Source organism: Aotus nancymaae, unplaced genomic scaffold (assembly GCF_030222135.1).
Source record: "Aotus nancymaae isolate 86718 unplaced genomic scaffold, 86718_ANA_hifiasm-v0.15.2.pri h1tg000059l, whole genome shotgun sequence".
Classification (NCBI taxonomy): Eukaryota; Metazoa; Chordata; class Mammalia; order Primates; family Aotidae; genus Aotus; species Aotus nancymaae.
This window is the reverse complement of record NW_026988473.1, coordinates 64,888,070-64,902,960: the sequence shown is the minus strand read 5'-3', so window position 1 is coordinate 64,902,960 and position 14,891 is coordinate 64,888,070. Positions and strand designations below refer to the sequence as shown.

The window sequence follows — 14,891 nt, the reverse complement described above, 5'->3', positions numbered from 1 at the left end:
TTGCCACCGAGGTCTCTGTTCTGTTCCATTGGTCTATATCTCTGTTTTGGTACCAGTACCATGCTGTTTTGATTACTGTAGCCTTGTAGTATAGTTTGAAGTCAGGTAGTATAATGCCTCCAGCTTTGTTCTTTTTGCTTAGAATTGACTTGGCTATGCGGGCTCTCTTTTGGTTCCATAAGAAGTTTAAGGTGGTTTTTTACAGTTCTGTGAAGAAGGTCATTGGTAGCTTGATGGGGATAGCATTGCATCTATAAATTACTTTGGACAGTATGGCCATTTTCACGATATTGATTCTTCCTAACCAGGAACATGGAATGTTTCTCCATCTGTTTGTGTCCTCTCTTACTTCGTTGAGCAGTGGTTTGTAGTTCTCCTTGAGACCGTTATGGGTCCATAACTGGTATGCACAGTCTCTGTGACTCTGGCAAATAACCAGGAGCCAAGTCCGTATAATAAATTTGGAATACTGAGGTTGATGACCTCGAGCACCGTTAAGAAGTGGTTCTGCCCGACCAGGTCCTGCCAGGGCGCCTTGGAGCAGTGGTACTTGATGATGGGGAAGCAGCCGGTGTGCACGACGTGGTAGGTGGTGCCCTGCACTGGCCAGCTGAAGTGCGAGAGGCCGAAGTGGTCATTGCGCATGGCGCTGTAGGGTTCGCAGAAGGAGGTCCAGTGCGCAGGCGCCACTGCAGCAGGTGCCGCGTCAGCACCTCCGAGGCGCGCGGCTTGGGGCAGGGGGCCGCACGGGAGGCCTAGGGACAGCACGGTAGCTGACGGAGTGCGGCCTCGTCGGACCTCCGCAGGGCCTCCATGGCCCGCTGCGCCGGGGACGCTGGCTGGTGTCCGCCGGTTTTTGTTTTTTTAAAGAAAGAAGAAATGAAGCCGGGCGCAGTGGCTCACGCCTGTAATCCCACCACTTTGGAAAGCTGAGGCAGGCGGATCATGAGGTCAGGATATCGAGACCATCCTGGCCATGGTGAAACGGCCTGGCCCCGTCTCTACTAAAATACAAAAAATGAGCCGGGCATGGTGGCACGTGCCTGTAGTCCCAGCTACTCAGGAGGCTGAGGCAGGAGAATTGCTTGAATCAGGGAGACGGAGGTTGCAGTGAGCAAAGATTGTGCCACTGCACTCCAGCCTAGCAAAAGAGCAAAACTCCATCTCAAAAAAAAAAAAAAAAAAGAAAAAAGAAGTGAAAGATTGTAATAAACAGAGGTAATATCTACAGAATTGTCCATTATCCCTGTGGATTTATAGTCTTTTAAAATAGCCTAGTTTGTCTTTATCTAAGCAATTTATTTTTTTCAATCTCCTACTGTTCTCTGTGTTAAATGCTTTGTAAATGATTTGTAAGGTTGATATTTAAACAACTCTTACACGGCCTAAACGTATAGTTCACTCTTTCAAAACATCACCTTTTTTCCCAAATTCAATATCTTTATTTAGATGTCAGATTATGCCAGCATTTCCAATGTTAATTCAGCAACATGCAGTGATATCACATACCTATTTTATTATTCTGCATTTCTGATTCAGTAAAAAACTGCCTCTCACTTATTCTACTTGCTTTTTTAAAATTTTAATTGATTGCTGTTCTTTTAAGTTCCAGGCATGAGTTTGATTAGTTTAAAGTTTCAAAAGCAGAGCTGTTTCCTAAATGCATAAGAGTCACTGTGACATTAGCAAAACCTGTTTGGGGCTGTGGATGAATAATTGTTTAGTAATGCCCTACTTGATTTCAGGAGAGCCTTATCTTTTCAAGCAAATGATACTCCCTTGGAAACCATGAGAGACAGATTCTTATCATTCCAGGAACTTTTGAAGACACGTACCTTTTCTAGTGGCTTCATAAAGCCACAAATTCCTTTCCTCATGATAATAATAACAATAAAAACACAATAGCAATAGCTAATTCTATGAGTATTATTATTTTGCCCAGTTTATATCTGGGGAAATTAACATCAGTGAGGTTAAGTAACCTCAGCTGGTAAGGGTTGACTGGGGACTCTAATAATAAAATTTGAGCTCTGACTAAAAGAACCTGCGATTGTAACCACTAGGCTTAATATGTCCTGGTCTGCCCTGCCTGAACTGTACTTATTGTCTGGCTCCAATCTGGCCTGCTCAGTAGTTTCCTTTCCTTCATTCAGGAAACATTATACATCTAGTGCAAAGCAGTAAAGATAGAGCAATGATTAAGGCTATCTGTAAGCTGCTCTGGGGTTACCAGGGTGATAGGAAGAGATACATGTTAAAATGCATGCTCTGAATGAACAGACCCCCAAAACAGGCTTTGTGTGAGCACTATGGCTGTTTATTCACTTGGGTTTGGGCGGATGAGTCTGAAAAAGTCAGCGGAGGGCAGTGGGGTAGGAGTTGGTTTTATAGGTTTGGGGTAAGCAGTAGAAAGTTACAGAAGTTATAGTTTAGGGCAGTTTTTTGCAAGCTGGGAGAGGAGTCATAGGGTCTGGAGTCACAAGGTTGACCAAGGTCAGTTACAAAGTCTAATGGCCTTGTCAGTTGAGGCCGAAATAAGAAATAAGAAACAATAGAAGAATGTCTTAGGTTAGTCAGGTGCCACAGGGGTAGATGGTTCTTCAATTTTTCATGGTCTTCCAGTTACTTCAGGTTTTCTAATTCCAGAAGGCCCTCCAGAGGTGTACATATTGGTCACGGGGGTCACCACAGCATCCATGGCTCCATGACTCAGCCTGAGAGACCTTACAATACATGTGTAAACAAGAGGATAGATCAGAGAGGTACAATTACAGATCAACAGTTTCAGGGGTTGTTTTCAGAGTCTTTCTAGAATTTAGACCATGTGTTGAAACAATGCCTTCGCCTGTGGAAAAGGAGAACAACTATGGAATCATTACCGTGCAGTAAGTGCTGTCCTAAATATTTGTATTAATTAAGGCAATATAAGCCTAATACAAGGAATGTCTGTCTCTTGCTCAGGTAGTGGGTATTCTTAGTCTGGCCATTCTCCTCCCAGCAGTGTTCAGTGACCTAGACTCCTAGGACCTTGAGCCATTTTCAGTTTGTAATTTGAAGATGCCATTTTTGCTTTGAATTTGCAAGATTTCCCTACGGGTCTTATTGCGGCCAGCAGAAATAGGAAAAGAACAGAGAGGATTACAGAAGAGAAACTTTTATGGACCAGGATTGAGAGGGGACTTGCATTTCATTGGTGAGAATTTAGTGTATGAAGACATCTAATTGCAAAGGAATCTGAAATTGTAGTCTGTCAAGGAGCCCAAGTAAATTTACAATCAAATGAATTGGAAGTATGAATGCCATCATACTACCAACTAATATCAATGAAATCACCCTCTCCAGAAAACGAGCCTATAAAGTAAAACTTTAATTTTGTGAAGACTAATAATCTGTTATGCTACTTTTCCAAAGCCCATAGAACAAAAACAGAGAAAAGTAAAAACTCTTGCAAAATATTTTAAAGGTGGTAATCAACTTGTCCCCATAAGCCTTTGTGTGTGTGTGTGTGTGTGTGTGTGTGTGTGTGTGTGTGTACAAGGAATAAGCAGTAGGATAAGAAAAATCTTTTATTGAACATTTATTCCATTTATTCCCAGATGCGTTATGTAGGTAAATGTATTTAGTAATTTTTAAAAAACTCTCATTATTCTCATTTTACTGATGAGGCTTACAGAAGTTAGCAGAATTAATCAATACCACAGACATTTAATTAGTAAAGCCTGGATACAAATCCAGATCATTCTCTGCAAAGTTTATGTTCTTTCTACCACATCTAGCATATTCAATGAGAGTCTGTAATGAAAATAGATTAATTTTATGTATTAAGTTTACTTTCTTCTAAAAGAAGGAATTCCAGGGAGCTTTGTTATGGGAAAATTGAACCGTTGTTTCACCCTTACCTCTTAAAGATGCTCTAACATGTTACACTAGCCCCTCAAACAATATATTCACAAAAATTCTTATTTATTAAAAGTACAATAGCGCATGGACCTATGGTCTAACTGTCTTCAAATGCTCCATTTAGAATGAGAGCTCTCAATTTTCTATAATTGGAACCAAGGAAACTTCAAGTCATCATCATCCCTTCCTCCTCCCTGCACCCTTATATCTGTATTTGTTTTTTTATTTGAAAAACTCAAAAAATTAAAGAAAACCTACATAAAGTATATTTTAAAATGCCATTTATTAAGGGAAAGAGAGTATCAACCTGAATATCAAGAGGTATCTTAAACCTCTGTAAGTTATTTCTTTATATATTCAAAGACTTAAAGACCACACAAGGCAGAGTTAGGGCAGATACTCATTGCCAATTCTGAATAATAATGCCTTTCAAAATACAGCATTTAGGAAAGCATATCTAGAATAGAGAATTTATCACAAATCTGTGACTCAGTTACAAAACTCATAAAGAGACAATTACAAGATATTAAACTTTTTATTTTGATTTGTCATTTGATAACAAAAGGATGTGGTATAGTATTTTATTTGTCTCTGCTCATTATGTACATTTGCAAGCTGATGGAATAGCTCTCTGAGCTGAGAGGTAACTTGACACTCACAGCTAGCCCAATTTCCTGAATTAAAACAGACCCCACTCAGGTGCAAATACTATTCAGAGACAGGATTGTTTCTCACTCTCATTGCTAAGTTTCCTGAGATTCTAGGGAAAAAAAGCTAAAAATTAATGAGTCTATTGCTAGAATGTATTTCTCCAATGTCAGTCTAATTTCCACCCCTACCTGGCTATCTTTTAAGAACCTAAATATTAGGTCTTATGTTAAAGTCTTTAATCCATCTGGAGTTAATTTTAGTGAAGGTGTCAGGAAGGGGTCCAGTTTCTGCTTTCTGCACATGGCTAGCCAGTTTTCCAAACACCATTTATTAAACAGGGAATCCTTTCCCCATTGCTTGTTTTTGTCAGGTTTGTCAAAGATCGGATGGTTGTAGATATGTTGTGTTGTCTCCAAGGCCTCTGTTCTGTTCCATTGGTCTATATCTCTGTTTTGGTACCAGTACCATGCTGTTTTGATTACTGTAGCCTTGTAGTATAGTTTGAAGTCTGGTAGTGTGATGCCTCCAGCTTTGTTCTTTTTGCTTAGAATTGACTTGGCTATGCGGGCTCTCTTTTGGTTCCATATGAAGTTTAAGGTGGTTTTTCCAGTTCTGTGAAGAAGGTCATTGGTAGCTTGATGGGGATAGCATTGAATCTGTAAATTACTTTGGGCAGTATGGCCATTTTCAAGATATTAATTCTTCCTAACCATGAACATGGAATGTTTCTCCATCTGTTTGTGTCCTCTCTTATTTCGTTGAGCAGTCGTTTGTAGTTCTCCTTGAAGAGGTCCTTTATCTTCCTTGTTAGTTGTATTCCTAGGTATTTTATTCTCTTTGTAGCAATTGTGAATGGCAGTGCGTTCTTGATTTGGCTCTCTTTAAGTCTGTTATTGGTGTATAGGAATGCTTTTGATTTTTGCACATTGATTTTGTATCCTGAGACTTTGCTGAAGTTGCTTATCAGTTTCAGGAGATTTTGGGCTGAGACGATGGGGTCTTCTAGATATATAATCATGTTGTCTGCAAATAGAGACAATTTGACTTCCTCCTTTCCTATTTGAATTCCCTTTATTTCTTTTTCTTGCCTGATTGCTCTGGCTAGAACTTCCAGTACTATATTGAATAAGAGTGGTGAGAGAGGGCATCCTTGTCTAGTGTCAGATTTCAAAGGGAATGCTTCCAGTTTTTGCCCATTCAGTATTATATTGGCTGTTGGTTTGTCGTAAATAGCTTTTATTATTTTGAGATACGTTCCGTCAATACCCAGTTTATTGAAGGTTTTTAGCATAAAGGGCTGTTGAATTTTATCAAAGGCCTTCTCTGCATCGAGATAATCATGCATAAAAACCCTAGAAGAAAATCTAGGCAGAACCATCCAGGACATAGGCGTAGGCAAGGACTTCATGACCAAAACACCAAAAGGATTGGCAACAAAAGCCAAAATAGACAAATGCAACCTAATCAAACTCCACAGCTTCTGCACAGCAAAAGAAACAGTCATTAGAGTGAATCGGCAACCAAGAGAATGGGAAAAAATTTTTGCAGTTTACCCATCTGACAAAGGGCTGATATCCAGAATTTACAAAGAACTAAAACAGATTTACAAGAAAAAAACAAACAAACCCATTCAAAAACGGGTGAAGGATATGAACAGACACTTTACAAAAGAAGACATACATGAGGCCAACAAACATATGAAAAAATGTTCATTATCACTGGTCATTAGAGAAATGCAAATCAAAACTATATTGAGATACCATCTCACGCCTGTTAGAATGGCGATCATTAAAAAATCCGGAGACAATAGATGCTGGAGAGGATGTGGAGAAATAGGAACACTTTTACACTGTTGATGGGAGTGTAAATTAGTTCAACCATTGTGGAAGACAGTGTGGCGATTCCTCAAGGACCTAGAAATAGAAATTCCATTTGACCCAGCAATCCCATTACTGGGTATATATCCAAAGGATTATAAATCGTTCTACTATAAGGACACATGCACATGAATGTTCATTGCAGCACAATTTACAATAGCAAAGACTTGGAACCAACCCAAATGCCCATTGATGATAGGCTGGACAGGGAAAATGTGGCACATATATACCATGGAATATTATGCAGCCATTAAAAACGATGGGTTCGTGTCCTTTGTAGGGACATGGATGAACCCCTGCAAACCATCATTCTCAGCAAACTGACACAAGAACACAAAATCAAACACCGTATGTTCTCACTCATAGGTGGGTGTTGAACAATAAGAACACATGGACACAGGGAGGGGAGCACTACACACTGGGGTCTGTTGGGGGGAAATAGGGGAGGGACAGTGCGGGGTAGGGAGTTGGGGAGAGATAGCATGGGGAGAAATGCCAGATATAGGTGATGGGGAGGAAGGCAGGAAATCACACTGCCACATGTGTACCTATACAACAATCTTGCATGTTCTTCACATGTACCCCAAAACTGAAAATGCAATTAAAAAAAAACTATTAAAAGCCTTTTTATAGTTACATAGTGTACCATCATTTTGCTCCAAACTACCTCTCCCATCTCCTCACATTGTGATTCCCCTCACTTTTTATCCATTATTTCTGAGATGATCTTTCCAAAAAAATATAGTTTTTGTTTGTTTGTTTTAAGGCTAGAGACATCTTACTCCACATATCAAGTAAAGTAAAAAAGACAAATATCTTTCTATCCACTTTCTGTTTCATGGGGGCAAGTTTTTGTAGGTTACCATTTATTTTTGTTTTATTTATTTACTTTTTAAAGAGGGAATCTGGCTGGAGTGCAATGGCATGATCTTGGCTCACTGCTACCTCTGTCTCCCAGGTTCAAGAGATTTTTGTGCCTCAGCTTCCCAGGTAGCTGGGATTACAGGCACCCACTACTACTCCCAGCTGATTTTTGTGGTTTAGCAGAGACAAGGTTTCACCCTGTTGGCAAGGCTGTTCTCAAACTCCTGACCTCAAGTGATCCGCCTGCCTTGGCCTCCCAAAGTGCTGAGATTACGAGTGTGAGCCCCCATTCCTGGCTTATATTTCTTAATCCAAATCACTTAGGCCTGGAAGTTAGAGGAAATCCCTCCTAGATTTTATCTGACCAGTTTTAGTTTCCCATGTTACTGTAAACTTTATTTTTCTACAAATTCATGGATATTTTATATATTGATAGGGAGGATGTTGTAAAGGCTGTTTATTAGACATAATTTAAAGATGCATTGTTAGTGGTTGCCATATCAGTGAGTATATGAATAAATGGACACGTGAATGAATAAAGTAGCTAGGGTCACCAAAAAACTAGAAGACCTTTCCTCAGCTGGTGATGACACTGAGGAGAGGGCCAATTCTGTGTGCAATCGCTGAGAAAATTACTGCAATTCTCCAATAGGCTTAGAAAGACAGGCTCATTCCTGAGCAGAATAATAATATAAATGCCAACATCTTCCAAAACAAAAGACAGCACTACAGTTCCTTTTGTAAATACATTGTTTATCTCAAAATACTCCTGTTGATAGCTTGGCATTGGGAATAATCACTGTATAACAATACTCTCAAACTGCAATGAATGAGTATGAAAAATGAATGTTTCACAGATGATAAAAGTGTTGGCAGCACATTTAATATTTTAATTAAAAAAAAACTTTTCTTTTGAATTCAAACTTCTAGCAGATTGCTTAAAGATATTCTCATCACTGGAAATGCAAGACAAAAAAATCACCAAGTAGCACCACTGTTTCAGTAGCAGATGAAAAAAAAGAGCAAATGTAATGAGCAATTCCAACTAGATACACAAGGACTGGGACCAGCTTAAAAACTAATAGAAGACAAAGGCAGTTCAAAGCAGATAAATGTAGCCTAATGATGTCTTTGATGAGCCTTTGTCTCTCATCTCTTTGTGCACATTAAAATATAAGGAATTTTAAAAAGGGAGCAAAATAGTCAAAAGACTTATCTGCATGTGTCACTAATGAGTGATGAGAACTGGAAAGACAAAGGATGAATTTCAGCGGTTTTGATGGGGCTTTATCAGGTATGTCTGTGTGAATTACAAACTGTGAGGCATGACAAAGAGTAGGAGTGAAGAAAATGGAAGAGATGTTTGATATGTAAAGAGTAATACGTTCAACTTTTTGGTGAGGGGGCTGTGGGTTGGGAGAGCGATGGCTTTCCAGTGGTTTCCACACAAATCATTAGGCAACTGATTATCTGACGTGAATGCCTCAGTAGAATCTGTACATCATTGCTGACATATATTAGAACCCAAAGTCTTCTATAGGGAGGAAACCTGAGTATGACTCCACGAGGAAACACCCAAGTAGTTTATTCAACAAAGTTAAGTCATGTACTGTCTGCACACCCTGCCATTTCTGTTCATCAGACTAGATCAGATGGAGCCATTGAGATGGCGTAGTTGCCCTGACCCTTTCACAGTTGGAAACTGGAGTGCACTGGCCCTGGGTCCAGCTGGCCACTTTGGCCCAGGGATGGATGAACTTCACTCACTTTAACTCACTGGGCTCAACCGCTCACGGGTGGGATCACGCAGGCAAGCAGGTGCTGGGGCCAGGGCAAGCGCTTTGGAGCTCCAGCCCCATAGCAGCATCTAGGTGTGCGTTACAATTAATGCTCTTTTAGCTTTGCCGTACGTGGATGGCTTCAGTGTTAAACAGCACAGTGAAGAGTCAGTGTGACAGCCTCTTTAGGTTCCCACACCCAGTGAAATGCGAACTCTTGTCCAGTGTCCAGGAAGAATCAGGTCACGTGCATGGTTTGAAAGGTGATGTACACAGAAAATTTTATTAAGTGGTGGAAGTGGCTCTCACAGCAGAAGGGGAGCAGGAAAGGGAATGGAGCAGGAAGAAGGTGACCTTTCCCTGAAGCCCAGCCGTCTCCCACCGGGCTGCTCCCTGAAGTCATGTGTCTGAAGTTAAGCCACCTCAGTTGCTGCTTCTCTTCTCAACACTCAGCCACTCTTTGCCAGCTGAGGTCTGGGATTTATATGAGCACAGGACAGTGGGGTCAGGAGGGGTCAAAAAGGTAACAATTTGGTGGGGAAAACGGGGATAACTGTTCTCATTTAGGGCCATGGTTTCCAGGTGTGAGGGTGGGGCCTTTGCCAGGGAACCGCCCTCTTCTACCCAGTATTTCCCTGCTTCCTGTTCATATCACTATCAAGCAAATGGGTCTTCAATTTGTTACTGGGAAAAGGGTCTTGTCCCAGACCCCCAAGGTAGTTTCTCATGCAGGAAAGAATTCAGAGTGAGTCACAAAGTATAGAGGAGTTAAGATAGCTTAAAAGAGATTACTCTATTACAGAGTCAGGCATCCTCAGAAAGCGAGGTAAGGAATGCACCCACCCCAAATACCGCGCTTGCTTAAATAGGATAACAGAACTAAGTAATGGCCTTACATGCTTTATTACAAAAGCTTGTGATCCGCTTGTGACAGGTTATTAGTATTGTTGTTCTCTTGTGTAACTATTGATTTTATCAAGAATTTATGGATAATTTTTAAAGTGAAACCAATTCTTAAAGAATGTTTTTGTTTTTAAGATACCAGAGTATTTAAGTAAGTACTGGGCCTTAATTTAGTTTGTTAACATCATTAACTCATTCCCTCAACCATAAATATATTGTGACCAAGGGTTCCCAACCTCCTGGGAATATAACCTAGCAGATTTGACCTTATCCAACCTTTGTTCAAGATGAAGTCACTCTGGTTAGGATGCCTCTGACAAGTTCAGTTAATTTTCCTTTTCAATATGAACAATTTTTTAAACTAGCCTGACAATTTCAGTCAAACTGCCTATGTGTGTGGACATAACCAAATAAAAGTTACATGCTTTTGTCTATGAAAACGTTAAGCCCGGTTGGAACCCTGGCTGTCCCATTTATTTGCTGTGTGTTCTCAAGTCACTTAACATTTGGAGTCTCATTTTTTTTAACTGTCCATTGACTATGATAATACCTATAGCATAAGAATTTATAACAATGAATGGAAAAATGTAAGTAAATGCAAAATACTTTGCTATTACTTGGAGTCTAATGGAGCTGGGGAGGATAAATGGATTGGTCTGTATAGCCATAGGATAAACATTTATGGTTGTGGGATGAAGAAGGAAATAATCTTGATTTGGGGGAAAAAAGCAAAGAAAAAAATCTCTGGTGGTGCCGAGAAAGGACTCAGGAAAATTTATCACTAACATGTAAGGGGTTTGATTGAACAAAAAAAGTAGGATAATGCACAGTATTTGTAACTCACTGTGGTAGTTTGCTAAGGCTGCAGGAACAAAAGCATCACAAGCTGGGTGAACAACAGACATTTATTTTCTCACAGTTTTGTTAAGTCAGGGCTCTGAAATCAAGGTGTTGGCAGGGACATGCTTTCTCTGGTGGTCTGGGGAAGGTTGTGTTCCAGACCTGTCTCCTGGCATCTGCCAGCACAATTCCAGTTTTCACATGGCGTTCTCTGTATGTATGTGTGTGCATGTGTGTGTATGTGTGTCCAGATTACTTCTTTTTTATAAAGACACTAGTCATTTTGTCTAATGAAAGCCCCTCATATAACAATACATCCTCATCATAACTAGTTTATTATCTGTAATGACCCTTTTTCCAAATAAGGTTACACTGCAGTACTGGAGGTAAGGAATTCAACATATAGATTTTAGGGGGCACAATTCAATCTCTGACACTCACACATACTTTATTGGTAGTGAACTCTTTTTCTAGGAGAAATTAACAGGTGCTCTGTTTTCAAATCATGGTAATGAAGGAGAAAAATACAGATTGTACTGATGTGAAAGAATAGAACAGCAGGGAAAGCTGGTATGTAGTTTCTAGATATGAGATCCCTTCAATGTGTTGATTGTAGCTATAAACAGTTATTGAGAAGCTACTTTATGCCAGGTGTTGACAACTGCAGTAAGACAGGACCTAGCCCTTTGAGAATCACAGGGCATGACAGAGATACACCAAGAGATAAAGATAATGCACTATAAGCTATAGGCCAAAATACAATGGGATCCCAGCAGAGTCATTCACATTTTTATTTTCTTTGATTCCCTATGCTGTTGTTACATGCCTTTTTTATTTCTTAGCAGTTATAAAATAATAATTTGTCACCAGAGGTATTACATGCTGAGGATATCTCCTTAAAAATCTTTTGTTACAAATCTAGAAAATTGGCTTAAATACCTATGCCCTCATGGTCACTAAGTAGTGTAACTGGGTGTGGTTTTTCAATCCAGGTCAATTTCTCTAGCACACCATTGTCAAAAGTCCCTCCCCAGAAGAATATAAACACTGATTTTTTTTTTTTTTAATGTGAGTAAATTTCAGATCAGTTCTTCAAGATGAGCTGTAATTGTATTGTTAGAATACTATTTGGATATGATCTGTCATGGTGAGCATTATCTCTAATAATTTTGAAGTAGTTGTGAAATACTGTACTATAAATATATTTAACTAGACATTTTCTTAGGTGAACCGAAAACAGAAATGTTTCAGCTAAATGTCTGTGGTTCTTAAAATACAAAGGCAACCTGCTGGAGAAGAAAGAAAGAGGCCCGCAGTGTCATATGTTTATACCTTGTTTTGAATCCCCAGATTCTTCATGTTCAAGCCACATGTGATTTATGGGAATTTACTTAATACTCCCTGAGTTTCAGTTTCTTCCTTGGAATAATGAAAAATATAGTGCACTCCTCGCATTTTATTGTGACGCTTACATGGGCCCATTTAAGCGTCACAATAAAAAAAGTAGGTGAACTTCCTTTCAGTGTTTCACATCTAGCACACAAACAACCTTTATTATTAGTGCTTTGCAACAATACTTTCACCTCTCCCTCCTCTGAACTACAATTCAACCTCACAAATATTACCCGCCCACTTGCCCACATTATATATATATATATATGCCCTTGCAACTTTCTTTGCCTAATAGTTAGAAAGTTTTAGTTATTATTTTGTGCTAGATTGAAACATTTTAGTCCGTCATAAAAAATATTTTGGAAGCAAGATGTAATTACGCAGGCCGCCCTTTGGGCTAGTGAAGCTGAAAGAACAGCTCTGAACCACCATATGGGCTGCGCATGGTGGGGCCTGTTGGAACCGAGCATTTAAATCCATTTCTTCCTGAGAACAATTAGATGAAACCATCCAATTCTTCCAGGAGCTTTGAAAATGATCACCTGTTGGACCCAGACTCTGGGTAAATTGCTTTCATTTGAATACAATTTGGAATTTGTTCAACTAATCATAATCTGTTAATTGCATTTTGGAGGAAGAAAGAAATTGAATGAAGCAACTGGTTCTTGTTAGATCTGAGCCAGCTCTGGGATTCAGCATGTGGCTACAGCATTCTACCTTGTTAATCTCAATAAAAGGCGGACTTTGCAAGCTGTAGTAATTAAATCGCCCTTTACAAAACAAAATAAATTCTGCACGGGAACATGTTATCCTGCACTGTTTCTGATTTTATATATATGTTTAATATCCTTATTTACATAAGTCATCTTCATTATCTAAAAATTCCAGCTACCAATAATCTTGATTATTCAGGATTATTGAATAACTATTCATGGTGTTTCTTTCTTTAAAACCAAACTTTATTTTTTTAGAACAGTGTTAGGTTCATAGCAAAATTTAGTAGAAAGTATAGTTTTCTCACATACCAAATGCCCCCACATGCCTAATGATTTTTTACCTTGGCAAAAAGGGGAATTTTGAATATAAGGACAACACTGTGTTCCATAGTTCTCCTTATAAAAATTTTCTGTAGTCTAGGCAGTAGAAAGAGCATGATTTTCTAATTATATCAAACATGGTTTGTATACTGGTTGTTCCAACTTTCCTTTTGGTTTATTATATTATATTTTATTTATTTATTTATTTATTTATTTTTGGTTTGTTCTTTAGAGACAGGGTCTTGCTTTGTTGTCCAATCTGGTCTTGAACTCCTGGCTCCAAGTGATCTTCCCACCTTGGCCTCCCAAAGTGCTGAGATGACAGGCATGAGCCACCACACCCAGCACCAACTTTCTTGTTGAGTGAAAATATACTACTTCTCTAAGCCTCAACTTAAAATGACCAATTCTTTTTTTAGAGTTATCATGATACAAAATTAGTAAGCTTCATATATCACATTTAGCATAGTAGTGTTTATCCCACGGGGAGAAGCAGTAATGCAGTGTTACTAGGCAAAATAGTAGTTTGGAGTGGGGATCAGGGGAGTAAGAAATGAAAAAAGAGCTATTGGTCAGTACGCTTATTACCGGGTGATGGAATCAATCATACCCTGAATCTCAGTATCATGTAATATATCCATATACCAATCTGCATATGCACCCCTGTTGAAATTAAAAAAAAAAACAGGAGTAGTAGTAAAAGTATAGTTATATCACTTTACTATTTCGGTGAATAAAATCCCATCTGAAGTCTACTTTTCTTCTCGTTTCTATGATCAATATTGATTAATCTGTTATCTACCACTTTTGACCTTTCTCTAAACAGTGACTTTATTCAGTACTCATGATTTGTGTAGAAAGTACGAATGATCATTGCTCTCAAGCACATTATAATGCACTTTAGTAATGGAGCAGAAGAATGGAATTACTCTGTATTTCTTGCTTTGTTCTCATAATTATGAGTGTAAAACTGAATGACTATAGAAAACTCGTAAGGTAAAATATCATGAAGACAACAGAAATCATCTGAACTCTAAAATTAAAAGAATATTAGAAAGCATATTTTTCTCTTTTTAGACTTTTAACAAATGTCCAAAGGTAAGTGCCATAGGTGAGAAGTGCCCACATATTCTAAAGAGAGGAGCTGGATTCATCGCCACAGCTCAAGACAATGGGTGAGAAAACCTGGCATATTAGGAGTGTTTTATGTATTACCTCCAAGCTTGCTGAGAGGTATCCAGAATCATTCCAGGATCCCTAGCTAACCCATCCATCACACACATCCAAGCTACATACAAAATAGCTAAAATTTTATTAAAATTTTAAAAAGAGAATAAAATTTATTGAATGAATTTCATAGGAGCAAAAGGCATTATAATGTTTTTCCTAACTCTGCCATTGGGAACTGGACTTCTCAATTCCTGAAAATAAGAATTGCTTGAGCTGTGTGACGTGCCTAAGACATTATTCATTGGTGTGGAAAGGAGAGATGACATAGCAGATTGAATATAGTACTGAGGAATAGGAAAGCTCTTTTTGATTGAAACTCTAGATGTCCTGCTCATTAATAAACTAATTATATAGTCAATCACATATAATACGAAATTGAACTCAGATTGCTGTTTTCACATAACATTATTATATAAACA

At 38.8% G+C, this 14,891-nt stretch overlaps 1 pseudogene; it reads right to left on the bottom strand.

Annotated features, from left to right (window-relative positions):
- Positions 1–345: 345 nt before the first annotated feature.
- On the bottom strand, positions 346–815 carry LOC105729038 (uncharacterized protein C15orf61-like; annotated as a pseudogene).
- Positions 816–14,891: the final 14,076 nt, after the last annotated feature.